This window comes from Sylvia atricapilla, chromosome 2 (assembly GCF_009819655.1).
Source record: "Sylvia atricapilla isolate bSylAtr1 chromosome 2, bSylAtr1.pri, whole genome shotgun sequence".
Lineage (NCBI taxonomy): Eukaryota > Metazoa > Chordata > Aves > Passeriformes > Sylviidae > Sylvia > Sylvia atricapilla.
In genome coordinates, this window is record NC_089141.1 from 91496286 (window position 1) to 91513048 (window position 16763).

Sequence of the window (16763 nt, forward strand, 5' to 3'; positions counted from 1 at the left end):
AGACTATCCAGTCTAAGCCCCCTGCAATGAGCAGGGACATCTTCAGCTGGATCAGGTTGCTCAGAGCAGGATCCACCCTGACAATGAATGTTTCCAGGAACAGAGCATGTATCATCTCTCTGGAAAACCTGTTCCAGTCTCTCACCACCCTCCCTGTAAAAGAGTGTTAGCCTAGAAATGTGTTTAAGCAGGACAGCAGAGTTTGTGCCATTGTCTTCCTGTATTTCATGATACTTTTTTATTTGCTAGGGGCAGGGACCCTACAGAACTGGAGACAGCTGTGTAAGCAATTGAAATCTCAGCTTTCCACAGCAAAGAAGGAAGATGTTTCTTAGTCTCAGGAAAACAACAGCTTTTGTTTTACTGCATTATTTTGATGTTAGTGTCCAGAAAGCAGAGGCTTATAGTCTGTTTTTGCTCAGCTTTCCCACTGAAAGTCAGCCTCATCTTTGCCTATTTTGCTTTGGATCTCACTTTCTCAGTTACAGTCTGGCCCAACTTTCCATTCCCAAAGAAGGGTCAATGTGCTCTGAGGACTCTGCAATGAGTCCTGTTATAACACCCTGCTGGAACCTGGGCACTCTGGAAGGGAAAATCTCAATCTGCCCCAGTGTTGAAGAGCGTGCCCAGCACAATAACCCATACCATCTTCTGCTGTCATTTAGTACTCTGACCTGCTTATTGTCATCATGACCTGATTTTTGCCTCTTACATCCTTGACTGACTTGATTAAATCTGATGAGCAGTGACCTTCTGAGGCATGTGGTGGACTGTTTGGAGGGTTCTGTTTAGAAAGAGGCAGAGAAAATTCTTGCTCTTGAAGTCTGGCTTGGAGCATTTGGTGTCATGAGTGAAGTGGCTCTGGAGACCTTGCAAATAACCAGCTGATGTAAGATCAGTTTAACAACGTCAGCAGGGCATTGTCAAATCAGATCTCATGCTGTTAAAACTTCTACCACTCAACATTTTAGGCCTGCAAGTACTCATTCTTTGTCCTTTCATTGAAAAAACAGTCAATGCCTCTGGCTATTTCCAAGGTCACCACAAACCAGCATCTCTAACAACTGTTTTTATCAGATGTTGAGTTTGTAGGCAATGGTCTTGGTGATTCTGATTCTACTTCTCCACTACATGTATATTTAAAATGTGTATGAAATATACCTGCATTAAATAATTTTACATCTTGGGTATTACATAGATTCTTAGTAAAAAAAAAAAATTAAAATTCTTCCTGTCAAAACTCTAACCACTGCTCTTTTTAGGGCTGTATGAATGACATGCAGAGAGATATGTGTCTGTTCTAGGGAGGAGGCAGATGCATTGACCTACTTATTTAAAGGAAACAGATCTGAGTGCTAATCTCTGAGAAGGACTCAGAAGTCCCATTGTTCCACCTTACAACCAGCAGCAAGAAGCTGGTGGTTAACAATGAGCGTTTGAACCTCTCTTTGGTGCTCCTCAGAAGCACTTGCTGATCCTTCCTTGGCTGTGTGGAAAGTCTGAGATCCTGGTGTCCTGCTGTCCAAAGAGCAGATGAAGCAAGGCCTGGGTAGGGAGCACGGTCAGGCTTGTGGAACTGCCAAGGTGTGCCCCTGCTCACATCCCAAAGGCTTCAGCATTTCCCTAGGAAATGGTGGATGGCCAACTTCAAAGTACTTCAATGTTGGGTACTGTGCCTGCACCTTATTTAGGAGCTTTAAAAAAATCCAGTTAATTAATTTAAGTACTCAGAATTTCTAACTGCCAATCTGGAACAAGGTTGTGCAGTTATTAGAACAAAGTTCAAAATTCCTCTTTTTATCCAGTTTTTCACTTGTGAGTGTCTATGCTTGTTCAGACTCCAGAGAAAACTCAAGACTGACCCAAATCATCTGCTGTTTGAAGCACAAAGTTACTAATTTTTGAAACAGTGTTATAGTTTTATCATAGTCCTTCAGAGTTTATGGCTAGAAAAGGCACCAATAAATTAAATTTGCACCATGTATTGTTTCTGAGGGACATCACAATGCTATTATCATATTCAAATACAGTATATTGTCTGAATTTTTTTTTTCTTTGAATTTCAATTAAAATGGTATTTAGACCAAAAGCTCAATCTCATTTAGCAACACTCTCTCAAGTTTAAAACTTAATGTTAGTGCTCATTGCACAGATTAAACATTCTAGGATCATCTTTATCTTCATATTTTTTCCTGTAATAATGACAGAATATAACTGGTACTGTTGTATCAAGGTCAATATATTTAGTATGGTTTTTTCTCTCTCCTGTTTTTTTTTTTTTTTTTTTTTTTTTTTTTTTTTTCAGAGCAGGACATAGTAGTCCTACAAAATTCCTTGAAAAGGAACATCCACACTTTTTTTTGCCTTTTTTAAAATTATTTACTATGACAATTTTTCAGGCTGGAAATGCAGGAGTTAAGCACTTTGAATTTTGAATGAAGTCTAATAAGCCATCCACCTTAAAGTAAACAACGGTCTGAGTTACATCGTTTTTGTTTTTATTAGCTGACCTTTCAAGCTAATAAATTCATCCTGTATTTTTCTGCTACTGCCAGTTTGCAGCATACAGGAAACTAATCTTGTACAATAACTACCTTCCTGTAGTCAGTTCTTAAATGGAGCCAAATGGATTGGTGGCGGAAGAGCTCCCCAGCAGTTCCTGTGAAACAGTGCTGAGCACAGCAAGACCTGACAGAGGCTGCTTGCTATTATTGACTTTGACAATGTAATTATGTTCTCATTTACCTCCCTAGCACTTAAGAGAAAAAAAAAATCCCCAGTACAAAGACTGCAACGATTTTAATGTCAAATTAGTTGTGAGATAGGTATTTGTAACATGCTAAGTATACAGTAATTCCTCTGCTTTTTTTTTTTTTTTTTTTTTTTTTGAGAGTGTAAAATACACTTGCAGTGGCTATTATAACACAAAAGTCTTTCCTATGTATCTGGCTGCTGCACCAACACTGTGTTCCAGATGAAAAGGCTCCTGCTCACTAGTAAGTTAATAAAGGGTCTATATTCTGATTAGTGTCTCACGTGTGCTCTTCAGCATTAAAGACAGACTACCATTAATGTAATACCCTATAAGATACTATAAATGAATCTAGGATCGCTTTTTCAGGGGCTGAGTTGTTTCTTTCTAGTTTAGAGATGTCCACACATGTTTTGTCTGCTTAGGAATGGTTTTATCTTACATGCACTGAGACCAGTTGCAGGAGCTGCTGAAGATTCCACTGTTGCAAGGCCAAACCCATGAGCAGATCCCCAGTGTGCTGTGGCACCCTGGACACGTGCAGGTGGAGGGCATGTGAGTGTACAACATTCATATCATCAGTTTGCCCCACCTCGGGGAAAAACCCCAAAAGGGAGGTATCTGATTCAGTCGAGTGAGTTGAATGTCTGGACAATTTGAAAATAATTGTGGAAAAGCTTTGGTTGCTTTGATCTGTCATGAAGTGCTTTCACAATGTCACTTGTAACCCTCCGTCTCTCTGACCCCCCATCCCCCATCAAAACAAAGGAAAGGACCAGAACAAACTATTTTAATGACTTTTTAAATTTATTTTTTTTAATATTTGATTATATAGTTTCCCCCTCTAGTTCTTGATTATGCCTGTCTCCTGCTTCATTTGCCCTCTCAGAAAAGGTTAAACACCAAGTATGGCTCACATATTGCTCCTCAGGGAAAAAGACCATGATAGCTTCCGAGCTGTGACTGTCATTATTGTAAAGCATTTATGAGAAATCACACAAGCTACTCCACTAAAATGGATTCATTTCCCTGCAGCAACTTTTATTTGGGCTCTATACCAGCTGTAGCTGTGGAGGCTGGAAAGAAAGGGACAGAAAAGCAAAATTAATTTCTCTGTTCTTGCCGAGCCTTCTGATCTATGATTTTTTTTTTATTTTTAATTTAAAAAGTGTAACTGAAACCTGAACTTAACTCCTGGAGTTCAGTATTGAATTTCCAGTGAAAAAAAAAAGGTGTTTTATGCACATTTTATCTTGGGTAAAGGTTTCTGGATCTGTTAGGTAAAACAGTTTATTTAAGAGAAATGAGCAATTTGGATAGAGGTCTTCTTGATTAGTGACTTAATGACATTTGTTACTTTGTATAATGGGATATCCTCTTAAAAATTCTGCACAGGAACTGCTGCTGGAGTGGTTCTGGAAATGAGGTAGTTAATGATGGTCAGGAAGACAGCCTGTAGATAAAACTGAGACATACACTGTTAATTTAATTCAAATATGGAATTGCTTGCTGTTAAGTAATGGTTTCTAGTATACATCGCTGGCCTAATCTTCACCCTTTAGCCTTCACCACTGAGGATCTTTAAGGTCCCAGAGCAAGTGTCTTGAATGCATGTCCTTTGCCTTGCAATCGGGGTAGCCTGAATCCACACTCAGACACTAATGGCATCATAACTCAATCCCCACACGGCTCAGTTCGTCCACATAGCATGTCCATCCTGGCTGAGACAAGGGCTCTGTAGAAGATATGTGATCCTGTAATTAAAGATATTGCAAAAATCAGACTGCAAAAGTCACGTTCTGGTGTTTCTGAACTTTAAATACTTTGCACAATTATTATTCTTTAAGAAGTCTAATATTTGTGTTGGATGGGTTTTTTTTTTTAACCTAAAAATAAGCAGATAAAATACCCATGGGAAAAAGCAGACCCTTTCCCAGAATAATATTGGATTCTGATCTGGAATCTGTTAAGCTGGGTTCATACTGCTGGCTCTCTAGGTTGTATCATTTAACAAAAGAGCCTGCAGCAACTGTGAAACCTTAATGTATGTTCAGGCAGCTGGTTAGACCGGCATGGAGTGGGGCAGTGTGCTTTGCCACCCATTGCACAGACATGTCCTTTGGGCTCAGCTTCTCATGTTGAAAATGAGCAGTCTATAGGCAATCCTCCCTGTGCAAATGGAAGGTCTCTGTCTCTGTTCTCCTACCCAACGATCACTTAACGTGGCTCCCGTTCTCCACCTCGCTTTTCTTCTTCCAGTCTTCCTCCCTGCCTCTCTTCCCAGCCCTGGCTCACATCTCCAGGTGCAGATCTTTGTCTGGTCTGAGACTCCCTCTTGCTGCTCATCTGCCTCTTATCCAGCACCACGCTCGCCAGGCTTCCAGGCCACCGAGAGAGGAGGGATGGGAGCTCCCTCTGCATCAGGGACTGCCACCTGCAGCTGAGTGCAGCAGCAGCCCTTGTGAGTGGAACCCTCCTAGCCATCCGTCTTCGTTTTTTTGATCACTGCTTTATGAAAAAGTTCAAACAGTTTGATCATCTGGAAGACCTGTAGTGAAAAACTCAATGAAAATGGACTCTTCAGTGCATATAAAGCTGCCGAACTCTACCAGAATCCTTGTCAGCTCAGTGCAGTTCTCATAAAATCAAAATTTCCCGATTTTTTTTTTTTTTTTTTTTTTTTTTTTATGACACTGAAAGTTTTCTTGGGGATAGAAAAAGCAGAACAACTCAACTCAAATGTGTTTCAAACCTTCACTCTGAAGTACATGAAAGAGAGTAGAGATTGACAGTAAAATGATTTTAAAAATATTTTCTAAGTAAGGAAAAGTATGCATTTCCATGATTTTCTTCTTGGAAACTGTCAAATCCTCAGCAGAAATGTGCCCCAATACTTTCATGGGACAAAGGTATCATGTGTATCTGAAAAATAAAAATCATAATGCTCTATATCTAAATGACTCATTTACTAATTCACTCCAAACATTATCTTGTAATGGGTATTTTGGCAACCTTTGACTTAACTAGTATTCAGTTTCTGTTTATAATATTTAAAGAACACCACTGTGGTTGGATATGTTTTGCACTGTTATGGAAGGGTATGATTTGCACGTGGCTACAGGAGCTGTATCATCGCACCTGTCAGATTTATTGTACACGTGTTCAAGATGTTGTCTATTTTCCCTGAACCTTTAATGTCCCTGACATTTCTTGTTTACTTGTTTTTTTGTACAATACACACATTCACTTGTTTTTTTGTACAATTCTGTCTTCATAGCTCGCTGCACTTTCCCTCTATACTTTTCAAATCCTGTAATGTCTTGTTTAATCTGAACAGACAAGAACAGAATGCTGTGTTCTAAGTGGAACCCTACCAGGGAAATGTATTATTCTCATCATTATCACTGTCTTAGACACAGAGAAAACCTGCTGCGAATGCTATTCTGGGGGCTTATTTTAACTTCTTAGAGTCAGGAACAGAGTGCACTCCCTTCCCTGTCTATCAAACCAGCTTCTGTCTCTGTTTCATCTGAAACTGCATCTGAGTGCTCAAGTTTCTAATCCTTTATTTTCAAAGAAATAATACTTCCATTATCTGATGGTTTGACTCAATTTTGTTAGTTCAAATGAACAGTTTTGCAGTCCTATAGGAAGATTTCTTCTAGGGTTTCTGAATTTCCAAAGCAAACCTGTGTCTGATTTGACTATAAACATAATCCAATCCAACTCCTGGTTATTCAGTGAATAATTCACATGAACTCTGAAATTCACTAATATTTACACACCAGTACAATTTTTATTGCTCCAAATAGCACCTCATTTATTAATAGCCATTGATAGCAAATAATTTAATTCCACTAACTTTCCTTATTTTATTATGCTTACATCATACCACTTGAAAACTGTTTTAGCTCCTCAAAGACCACTGAACACAGGGGACTTTATGGAAAGCAGTCAAAAGGCTACGCATAACAGTGAGTAAAGAATAACTAAGAAGTTCTGAGACTCTGTACTAATGATTTCAGGTATTTAGCTAAATGTTTTGGACCAGAACTTGTATTTTTTTAACTTTGTTTTGGCATCAGTGCAAAAAAAAAGCCTGAAATGCTTCCATTCCAGTTTAGTTGCATCTTAGCTTTCTTTTGCTGAGTTGTACATGATTCAGCAAAATGCAGATGATCTGGCCTCTGTACTTTTCCAATTGACCCTAATTTGCAGGTATTGTGGCAGGACAGATCCACGTTTCTTCCTCTGTGCAGCTGAAAACAAATCTTTCTTTGTATGCTGAAAGCTCACTCTCTCACTTTCAGACTCCTGAGACCTACTGTGAACTTTACAGTCTGTGGTGGGGAACTGATCTGTCACAACACATGAGGATAAGCCCCATCTGTGCTCCCTGAAGCCATCAGTTTGGGAGTTGCTCTTAGTTAATAGGTTTCTGCTTCCCTACTCTGGGGGATGCCCAAGATACTGCACAAATAACTATTGGGGGTGGGGGAGGTGCCCATTTTTATGACTACATTGAACAAGTTAACATTTCACACATGCTTTCGGATGATGTCCTGCACTACCCTTAACTTCTGCTGCTTGGGAAGAGCATGGATTTTCTGGATCTCACAAAGGAAGGCTTAGAAATGTTGTTTGAGTATTTGAGGACTTGTCCCATGCTAAGTCAAGCCATTATTATCAGAGATAAAATGTTGGCCATTTGAGTGATAAAACTTCCACTTAAGAATTATTTTCTCTCCTGATTTATGCTGCCTTCTTATTAGGTCTGTTATTCTTTGTTGGTGCCTACAAAGAAGGGTGACAGCGACATATATTTTGAAGTTCAGTTCAGTTTCAGGTGGGATCTGCAAAGTCTACTTTAAGCTACTCCAGTAACTCACAAAAATGGAAGAAATGCCATTGAAATACACGGCAAGCAACAAAATCCTGGGCACAGGCCATGTAACAGCTTCAGATTAGGTGTTGTGATTAAAAAAATGTTACCTGTGGGTTATGCAGAAGATTAGAAGGAAGAAAATGCACAGAATAGCACATGAAATTTTATTAATGTTTAGCTGAACCATACTTACTCTCCAAGACATCACAACACTTTCTAGAAACACAATGATATTGCCTTCGGTGTTGAGCACTGATGTGAATGTATGAAAAGGTGTTATGGCTTTCTGGAATCACTGCAGTGATTGTGAATTATTCATGGAATTAAAATTCCAAACTAATTCACAGCATCAAACTGTTCTGGCAAGTGACATACAATGATGGAAATAAAAATGTACACTACATATTAATCCAGAAAAACTCTCTTATCCCTTACATCACTGGATCCATACTGTTTTTTCAACCTCAAGCTTGGTGGTACTTTAAGTCCTTAGAAGTGATTTTTTCTTCCACTTATCAGGATTTAGATATTGTGATTCTGTGCTGAGGTTGCATTATAAAAGGCTCAGAAATCAACAGATAAAAAGTCTTGGGGGAAAAAACGTGGCCAGTAGAAATGCACAACTATGTTTATTTTTTTTCTACAAATAAAGGCTAGATACAATGATTTTCCTTATTTTTGTAGCTAAAAAAGTGTTAGTAGGTGCAATGGAGGAATAGGACAATCGTAAATAGTCTGATCAGTGAAAAAGCTTATTTTTCAGGCAAGTACTTGCTTAGATTCAGTTTCAAAACTCTCAAGAATACTGGCATTTGTCTAAAATTGCAATCGAATTTCACTTTTGCATAGTTTGCATCCAAAAGGTGAACAATTTCCAATGAAGGGAGATCAGCTCCCAACTCAAATAATTATAACTGATCTTTTGACTTTGCAGAGATTTCCGGGCAGTTTGCTGTTTCGTGAATGTTTGCTCAAATATGAAAATTCCAAAAGGTGAAAAACAGATCTGGGAAAATGTTACGAAACCTATTCAAATATTTACACAGCCCCACTCTCCTCAAGGATTTCTACACTGACATTTCCAGTCCCTTCTGGATAACAAACAAAACATATTCTGGATCTGTTCTGCACCTGTCTTAGTCAAGGTTGTTATCAAGTGCTAGAAAAATTGCTGGAGGTATAATATCGTAAAACTGGAGCTCTGCAGTAGGGAGTTAGGTTCACTTTTGACCTAACATGTGAAAGTAAGGTATACAAATGTGTGTTTCTGTGATATCAGATCTTATTATTCTTTATGGAGAAACAAATCACCATTATTCCAATTAAAATAGCACTTACATTTACACAGTTACCCCATTCCCTACTTTTCTGGCCTCCTCGGGAACATAAACACACATTCTGAAATCACCCTTTTGCAACACACTGTACTCTTTAATTTTCATTTTTCTTCTTTCACAGTTTTTCTCCAGAAAGGTGCACTCCTCTGGAGTAATCCTTGTTTAATTCACCCTGGAAAAATGAAGAGTGGTACCTGATTTGATGGCAATGTCCTCATCAAAAGTCAGATCACTAGGAAGAGCTTCAGAAGGCAAATTACCAGTTCTTGAACCTTCAAGACTTGCTCTTTCAAGGGTCTTTTTGCAGCAAAATGCTCAGTTTTGAGTAGATGGGGAAAAATAAAGAAAAATCACAACGTACTAACCTGGTAAAAAAGAGAGAAACTTAGGACTCACAGATAACAATGTACAGCTGCCAATTACTTCCCTTACTTCCCAGAAATCCTTTCTTTTTTTAAAATATAATGCATTAATTAATTCCTATGTGGCTTGAATTAGTGTATTTTGAAAGTCCCACATTTCTGAGGATTGTTCATTTAGTCCTATCTTGGCCAGAGTCTGTAGGCTGTGGATGTTGGGATATCAAAGAAAATTTAGATATAGAAGCAACCCTGGATTTAGGCACAGCTTGTAAAGAGAGGAAGGAAAGAGAAAATGAGTATTAGGAAAGACCAGGAGCTCTGATAACATGCCTGTTATGAGGAAATGGAGACTTTTTTAGCAGATACTGCCATCTGCAAAGCAGAGTGCTGTGATAGGGACACAGGGACTGTAGTCAGCACCCCGTGCAAAATGCCTAGCTTCAAAAAGCTGCCCTCAGCTTTCTCAATGTTGTTTATTCAATATGGGGAGCTAAAAGGAGAGAATTTATCTCAACAGTTAAAAACCACATCCCCAGCAACTACAAAGATGCAGAAATATTGCACACAGGCAGTCACACACAACCCAGAATAGACTTCTCCTTGCAGCTCAGTTCCCATGGCTTCTTAGTCATCCCCTTTTGTTCTCTTCTTCTAGAAGACATTTATAACACAGCAGTTCTCACCTTTCTCTTCAACAGGAAACCCCTGTACAAGGCCACCTGGTTCCTATTTTTCGTATAGTGTGAATATGAAAATTCCAATATCTCTAAAAACTGGAAAAGGAATTTTTTGATCATTTTTTATGTGCTGTTTCACAGTGAAATTGCAAGGAAAACTACTTCTGTTAAGCATTCAGGCTATTTTGGGGAGAGCTGAAAGGCTTGTTTGACTCTTTTTATGTTTTCTTGGCAACAAATTTCTCCCTGTAGAAAGAAAACTTACATGTACGTGTACATACATGTCTATGTATCCAGTTACTGCCTTTCTGCTTCCCAACTATTTCATCTACCTAAAATCAACAGAATTTCCCAAGTGCTTAATCTATCCTGGGAGAATTAATATGGAAATTGCCACATCTGGAGTCTATAGAAATGAAAACTGACATCGCAGCAAAAGGACAAGGGAGATGTGTGCCCTGCAGCAGTTGGTGTGACCTGGCTAACACGGGCACAGCTCAGTGTGCTCCATGGCAGGCACTGACTAGCACTGACTTCTGGGATGAAGTGTTTCCATGCAATTGGTACCTGTATTAACTGCTTTCATCTACATCACCAAATGCATCTTTAACCTGCAGTGCAAATATTCCTGAGGAACAGGAGTTAGGAGGGGTGCTTGTTTTTACATTGCCATTTTCCATCACTGTTTTACTTGCCATATGTCTGCCAGTGCAAGAGGAGCATTATCATGTAGAGAGTATCTAAAATATCATGAACTGTAGGGGAGAGAAAAATGCATGGAAGAAAAGTGACTGAAAAACTTTTTTAGAAAATTAGGTGTCCATGTTTGCAGACAACTGTGAAAGCAGAGTTGTGAAGAGGTACTTTTCCAGTGAATTTGGAAAAGGTGAAAAATGCCTCCATCACTCTGTAGAGAGAAGACACTTAACTAAACTGTTGGTTTGAAGTAACTTTTTTGTGCGTGTGACAAAACCCACTGTATATTTTACTTTGATTTGCATGGTATAGAGACCACACCTTACAGAATTATCCTATGGGATGTTTATTTTGGTATCAGCCCCAAACACTGATCTTGTGGATATTGAGAAAGATATACTAAAGACAGAAGCTTCCAAGTGATCTTTTGTCTTTCCCCCCATATTCCTCCTATGTTTTAAACCTTGAATCCTGTTCTTGTTTAATTGTTTAGGCTAGTGCTGAGAAAGCGACACTTCTGCTTTTTGTTATCAAAAAATATATGCTCTCAGAAACCCTAGATGCTCTATCCAGGTCTTACCAATGATTATGCCGATGATGACACTCAGCAGTATTATTTTCCACCATGATTCAGGAGTTCAGAAATTATATTGGCAAAAATAATGGCAACCAGGCAGTTTGTTAAGATACTACCTCAGATTTTGCATAATTTTAGGTACCTAGGGTACAGCTAAGGGCAAAAAATATCAAAACAGTGATTTTTGTGAGAACCAAATAGTATTGCTGCTGTTGTTTTGGGAAAGGACTTGCATTTAAGAAGCTTTATCACAAAGCTTCTTTAACATTGTGATTAACAAGGAAATTAAATCTAGTTAGGGAGCAAAGTGAAATGACCAGTTTATTAGAGTTGAGCTGCCACAACTGGATTGAAATAAATAGATCAGCATGACATTTCTCTGTAGATGCAGATGTAGACTATAATGTCAGAGATACCAGGCAAAATGGGCCAGGCAAGATGCAGGGTTGATAACTCAAGAGGATAAACATTACTCACCCTTCCCCAGTGACTTAAGGTCTCTGTAGTAGGCAACATCAGCTTCTTCTCATTCTGGTACTCAGCATCTTCTCTTACCTGCAAATTTGACTTGACTTTGAATATTCTTATTCTAGATATTAAAAAAAAAAGTTAGTTTTTTGAATTTATTTCAAACTTTCTTAGTATTTCTCTCCCTAAACAGCATAAGCTTTTGCCTTCACAATATAATCCTTAGAACCATACAATTTTTTTTTTATTAGCAATGTCTTTATTTACTGGAAAAATGTTCTTCACACAGAACATGATCAGTCATTGAACAGTCTCCCCAGGGAAGTGGTCATGGCACGAAGCCTGAGAGTCTTGGGGGTTGTCCTGTGCTGGGTCAGGAGTAGACTCAATGATCCTCATTGACCCATTCCTGCTTAGTGTGTTCTATGATTCTATGAAATAAATGTTAACTCTGATCCAGCTGAAGCCACTGTCAATATGTTCCTTTCTTTTCTTTCCTTTCAGGCCTTTACTTCCATTATAGGTCAGTATAAGGAATGAACAGAACCTTCTTGGCACAAACACAATGTTATTCACCAGTTTGTACAAATTTAAATTGACATGATTTGTGACATACCCTGGATAGGACTGGGCTCTTTAACCAAAAACAGATATGGGCTACCATGATGGGTAATCTGCAGGTCCAACTTCTGACATCAGTCAGACTATTCCCTGGAAACTGAGCCGTGCCTCAGAAGGCTGTTTTTATTTTGGAGATATTTCAGGTGCTTAATGTGTAGTAAGCTGTTAAAATATTTAATTAAATACTTCTCTTTCCTTCTACTCCTCATTTGTTAGAGCCAAAATTTCGCAGCTGGAGAAGGTTGTTTCTCTTTTTATTTTTTTAAAAAATCATGATTTTTGAAAGATAATCCAACTCTGAGCAGGAATAGTGAGCATATCCCCTTAGCCATTGGTTCAGATGTTCTGCATTGACTGCTATTTTGACATTCTTGGATGGAAATCCATCGCTTAATACTCAAACATGAGGCACATACTGGTTCTCTGGCATGCCTTCGCCTGTGACCATCTGTTGGGGTGGCACTATGCCCACTCAAAAAACTCCCTGCCAGTTTCAAGAGGGCATAGGTATTAACCAAATATAGATTTAGAAAAACAGCTTGTAAAATGTTAGAGATGTCATTTTAGCTGCAAAACTATTTCTCTTGTTGTTAGACAATCCCAGAATGGGTCCATACATTTCAGAAGAATGCTTGCAGGCACGTTGTAAACTCACCTCAAACTTGCCTGTTTATGCACATATATAAAAAGATAAACAAATGTTATTGGAAAATGTCTCCATACTCAGTTTTCTCTGAGAAATTGGCTTGAACATGGGAAAAACTTCTAAAACCACCCATTGCAAACAAGCAAATTACTGTCTTTTTATACAAAAGTAGATATTTCCCATACCCATCTCCATTTTAAATACAATGTATTGACATTAGACAGCTACTGTAAAAAGGAATTGGGAATTTTTACTTGAATAGAAATTAAGAGTCACTTGAAAGATACCTGTGGCTGGGATTCTAAGAAAAGTAATGTTCTTTGGATGACTTCGGAACATAAAAATATTCATGACAATTGAAACTTGATTCAGGTTGTATATGAATGCAATTACAGTTTCAACTTGGCAAAGCTGATATCAAAAGGTAGGGTGTCACTTTAGGACAAATTCAAAAGTTAAAATCTCCAAGGCTTGTAGAACAATTTTTTTTTCATGATCCACATTTATTTTCTGCTTGGAAGAGGAACAAAAATTACTGATATTGCTAATACAAGAAGATTTCGGTTATACAGGTGATGAATAGGTAACAGTATTAATAAATACTTACATTTCTTATATCTCTATCTGTACATAGCAGTCTACAACTGTAGGAAGACAAAATTCCTATGCATCTGAATTTTAAAGAATTTTAAACACATGAGAAAATAACATGAACAGGCTGAAGAGCAGACTGGAAAGAGGCTAAGAAAGTGAAAAAGTTGGAAATGGAGAAAAAAATTAAAACCATGTTGGCCACAGGACAGAATCATATGACCTCAAGGACAGGAGCAAGAAACCTGAATCTAATGTGGAAAGAAGGAAGGTTATAAAAAAGTGGAGAAAGCAAGCTTTGCGTTAGGATCGAAAACAGGTAAAGAAGCTCCTCTGTGACTCTTAACAGGCCATCAATGGGAAGATGAGGAGCAAGAGCCTGGGACAAAATGATTGCAGAACCACAAAAGTTGTGAAAGAGAACTGAAATTCTTTTTTTTTCTTTTTTCCATTGAAGAGAAGATATGTTTTATAAAGCTTGTAAATAACTGAAGGTAGAATAATAGAGTTTCACAAAGCGCAAAACTAGTCAAAGTACCAGACATATACGTACTTGATGCATCTGAAAGTTTGCCCAAACAGAAAGTTCCCAAGAAAGTAGAAAACTTTGCTTTTGTAAATCCAGATGTTCACCAAAAACATGGATATGAGATTTCCAATCAGCTACTGCAAAAGTGAAATTTGAAGATTAACTGACGATTCCTCTAAACATCAGCCAGCGCTGGATCTTTGAGTTCCTTTCAGGAAACATTTATATATGTGCCACTATTTTACAACACTGTGGTCATCTAACTCTGTGGTCTTCATACCTGCTCTTATATGACGCTTGTAAAAACCAAGACCAAAAAGACATGATTTTTACCCACTCTTTTAATTGGCCCCCGTGTCTCCTTTAACACACTTGTTTTTCCTCTTGGACTTTTTGGAATCCTTTCTCAAGTGCTAACTACCCTTGATACCATGCCTCTGAATGTCTGGAGCACATTATCATGTATTTACTCAGAGGAAGACCAATGGGACAATTCAGGCACTTGTCATTCAGAGAATAATTACCTGTCCATCACAGCAGACTGTACATCTACAGTCTCCTGTTATGGGATTTTGCTGTGCTGAGAGCCATATGAACACACAACAAAGAGATGGCCTTGAAGCACAGCAGTTACCATCTAATTGCCCCTTAAAAAATAATGTGTATTGCAGCATTTCATCAATTACACATAATCACAGAATACTGGAGGAAGGGACCTCTAGTGCCCCCCAGTCCAATGCCCAGTGCTAGAGCAGGCCCACCTAGAGCAGGTTGCACAGGATCGTGTCCACGTGAGTTCTTGAATATTGCCAGAGAGGGAGACTCCACAGCCTCTCTGGCCAGCCTTTTCCAGTGCTCTGCTATCCTCACAGTCCAGTTTTGCCTCATCTTCAGATGGAATTTCCTGTGTTTCAGTTTATGCCTGTTGCCCCTTGTCCTGTCAGTGGGCACCACTGGAAACAGTCTGGCCACATCATCTTTACACCTGGCCTTAAGATATTTGAACACAGTGACAAGATCCCCTCTCAGTGGTCTCCTGAAGTGCTGAAGTGGGCTCTGATTGAGTTTCAGTGTTTTGCTTTCCATAAGAAGACTGAAACCTCTGTTTGTTCTTTGGGATGTGGCTTCCCTCTGATTTGCTACAACCTGTAAAGCCCCCCATGTCTTTGAGTCAAGAGTACATACATGGCCAACTCCAACACCTCTGACCATCTCCTGAGTGCAGCAGGGTATGGGAAAGGTTTTGCTACCTAACATGGAGAAGATCATCTGGCTGTGGAGAAGGATGATAGAGAGAAGCCTCACAAAAGCAAAGTCTGTTGTCCTTGAGTCCAATAATAAAGGAAATAAAGAATTTTGGCAAACCAGCAGATGAAACTGCTTATTGTTGTACTTACAACTCTCCCACTCTACAGTCTTCACAGAGGGAAATATTCAGCACCAATGAAAAAATTCAATAACAATAAATGCTGACTTGTCCTCCTTTGAACAGAACAAGTAGAAAATGTCTAGAATGTGTAAGAGGTGATTAATTTTTCTTGATTGCTGATAGGCAAACATGGAACTCATCAATGGAACAGGTACCATTAATCCAATATAATTTCTTGTTAACATCTATTTGTCTTGACCTATCACGCTTTTATAAACCATTATTGAAACAAGTTTCTGTTTTAATTTCCATTGAACATGCTTGAAAAAATGGTTTATCAAAAGAGGGAATCAGTAGCTGCAGCTGAGGAGGAAAAAAATAGAAGACTATCAAAGTTAGAATGTGTAGCTTTTTCTTTTGAGAGTGTTTGAAAATGTTTACAATAAGATTTGCAGCTTTTGGAAAAAAATATTTCTCTGTAAAGAGTATAAAGGCAATGTGGATCCAGTGAGATCCACCTTAGAATGATTATAAATATTTTTTTTTTTTAAAAATGTATGCATATCAATACCTTTATCTATACATTCCGCATAGCTCGGCATAAAGATATTTATGAGTTGCTTAAATATATATTTGATTGAAATGTATTTCTGATTTATAATTTAAAGTAAAATAATTTTATATTTTCTCAAATCTTGAAAGGGAAAGCAACCTTAAAGTGTGTTTCTCTGTTCCTGAAAGAAGAAACTCTTTTCAGAAAAAAAGGCAAGAAAATTAGGAATCGTTTTTCTCTATAAATTGTACTTTTGTGCCTTCTAAAAGCTGCATAAATTCAATTCCCATTTGAAACTTAAAAATATTTATTCTATGTCAAAAGTAAATTATTAACTACAACTCTAGAAACATGCACTGATGAAATCAAAAACCTGTAATTAATTTAATTCCTTAGGATAGCCAATCTATAGCAGTCATGTGAGAGGGCCATATCCTTCAGCAATCCTGGTCCATCAAAAGTTGGGAAAAACAGGACATATAGTTTTCTCTAAATGAGCACTTGTGTTACACAACCACTCCCTTAGTGTTTCAAAACAAACTAAGAAAAGCAGATCAAGAAAAAGTGGTTTCACTGCAAAGCAAGCACAGTTGTAGGGCCCAGAAGTGTTCCACATGGGTGTTTGTCAGGGGTCAGTACAGTGGTGGGCTATACTTCAGACCCTGGGAACATGAAGAAGGATATATATTCCTAAAAGCAT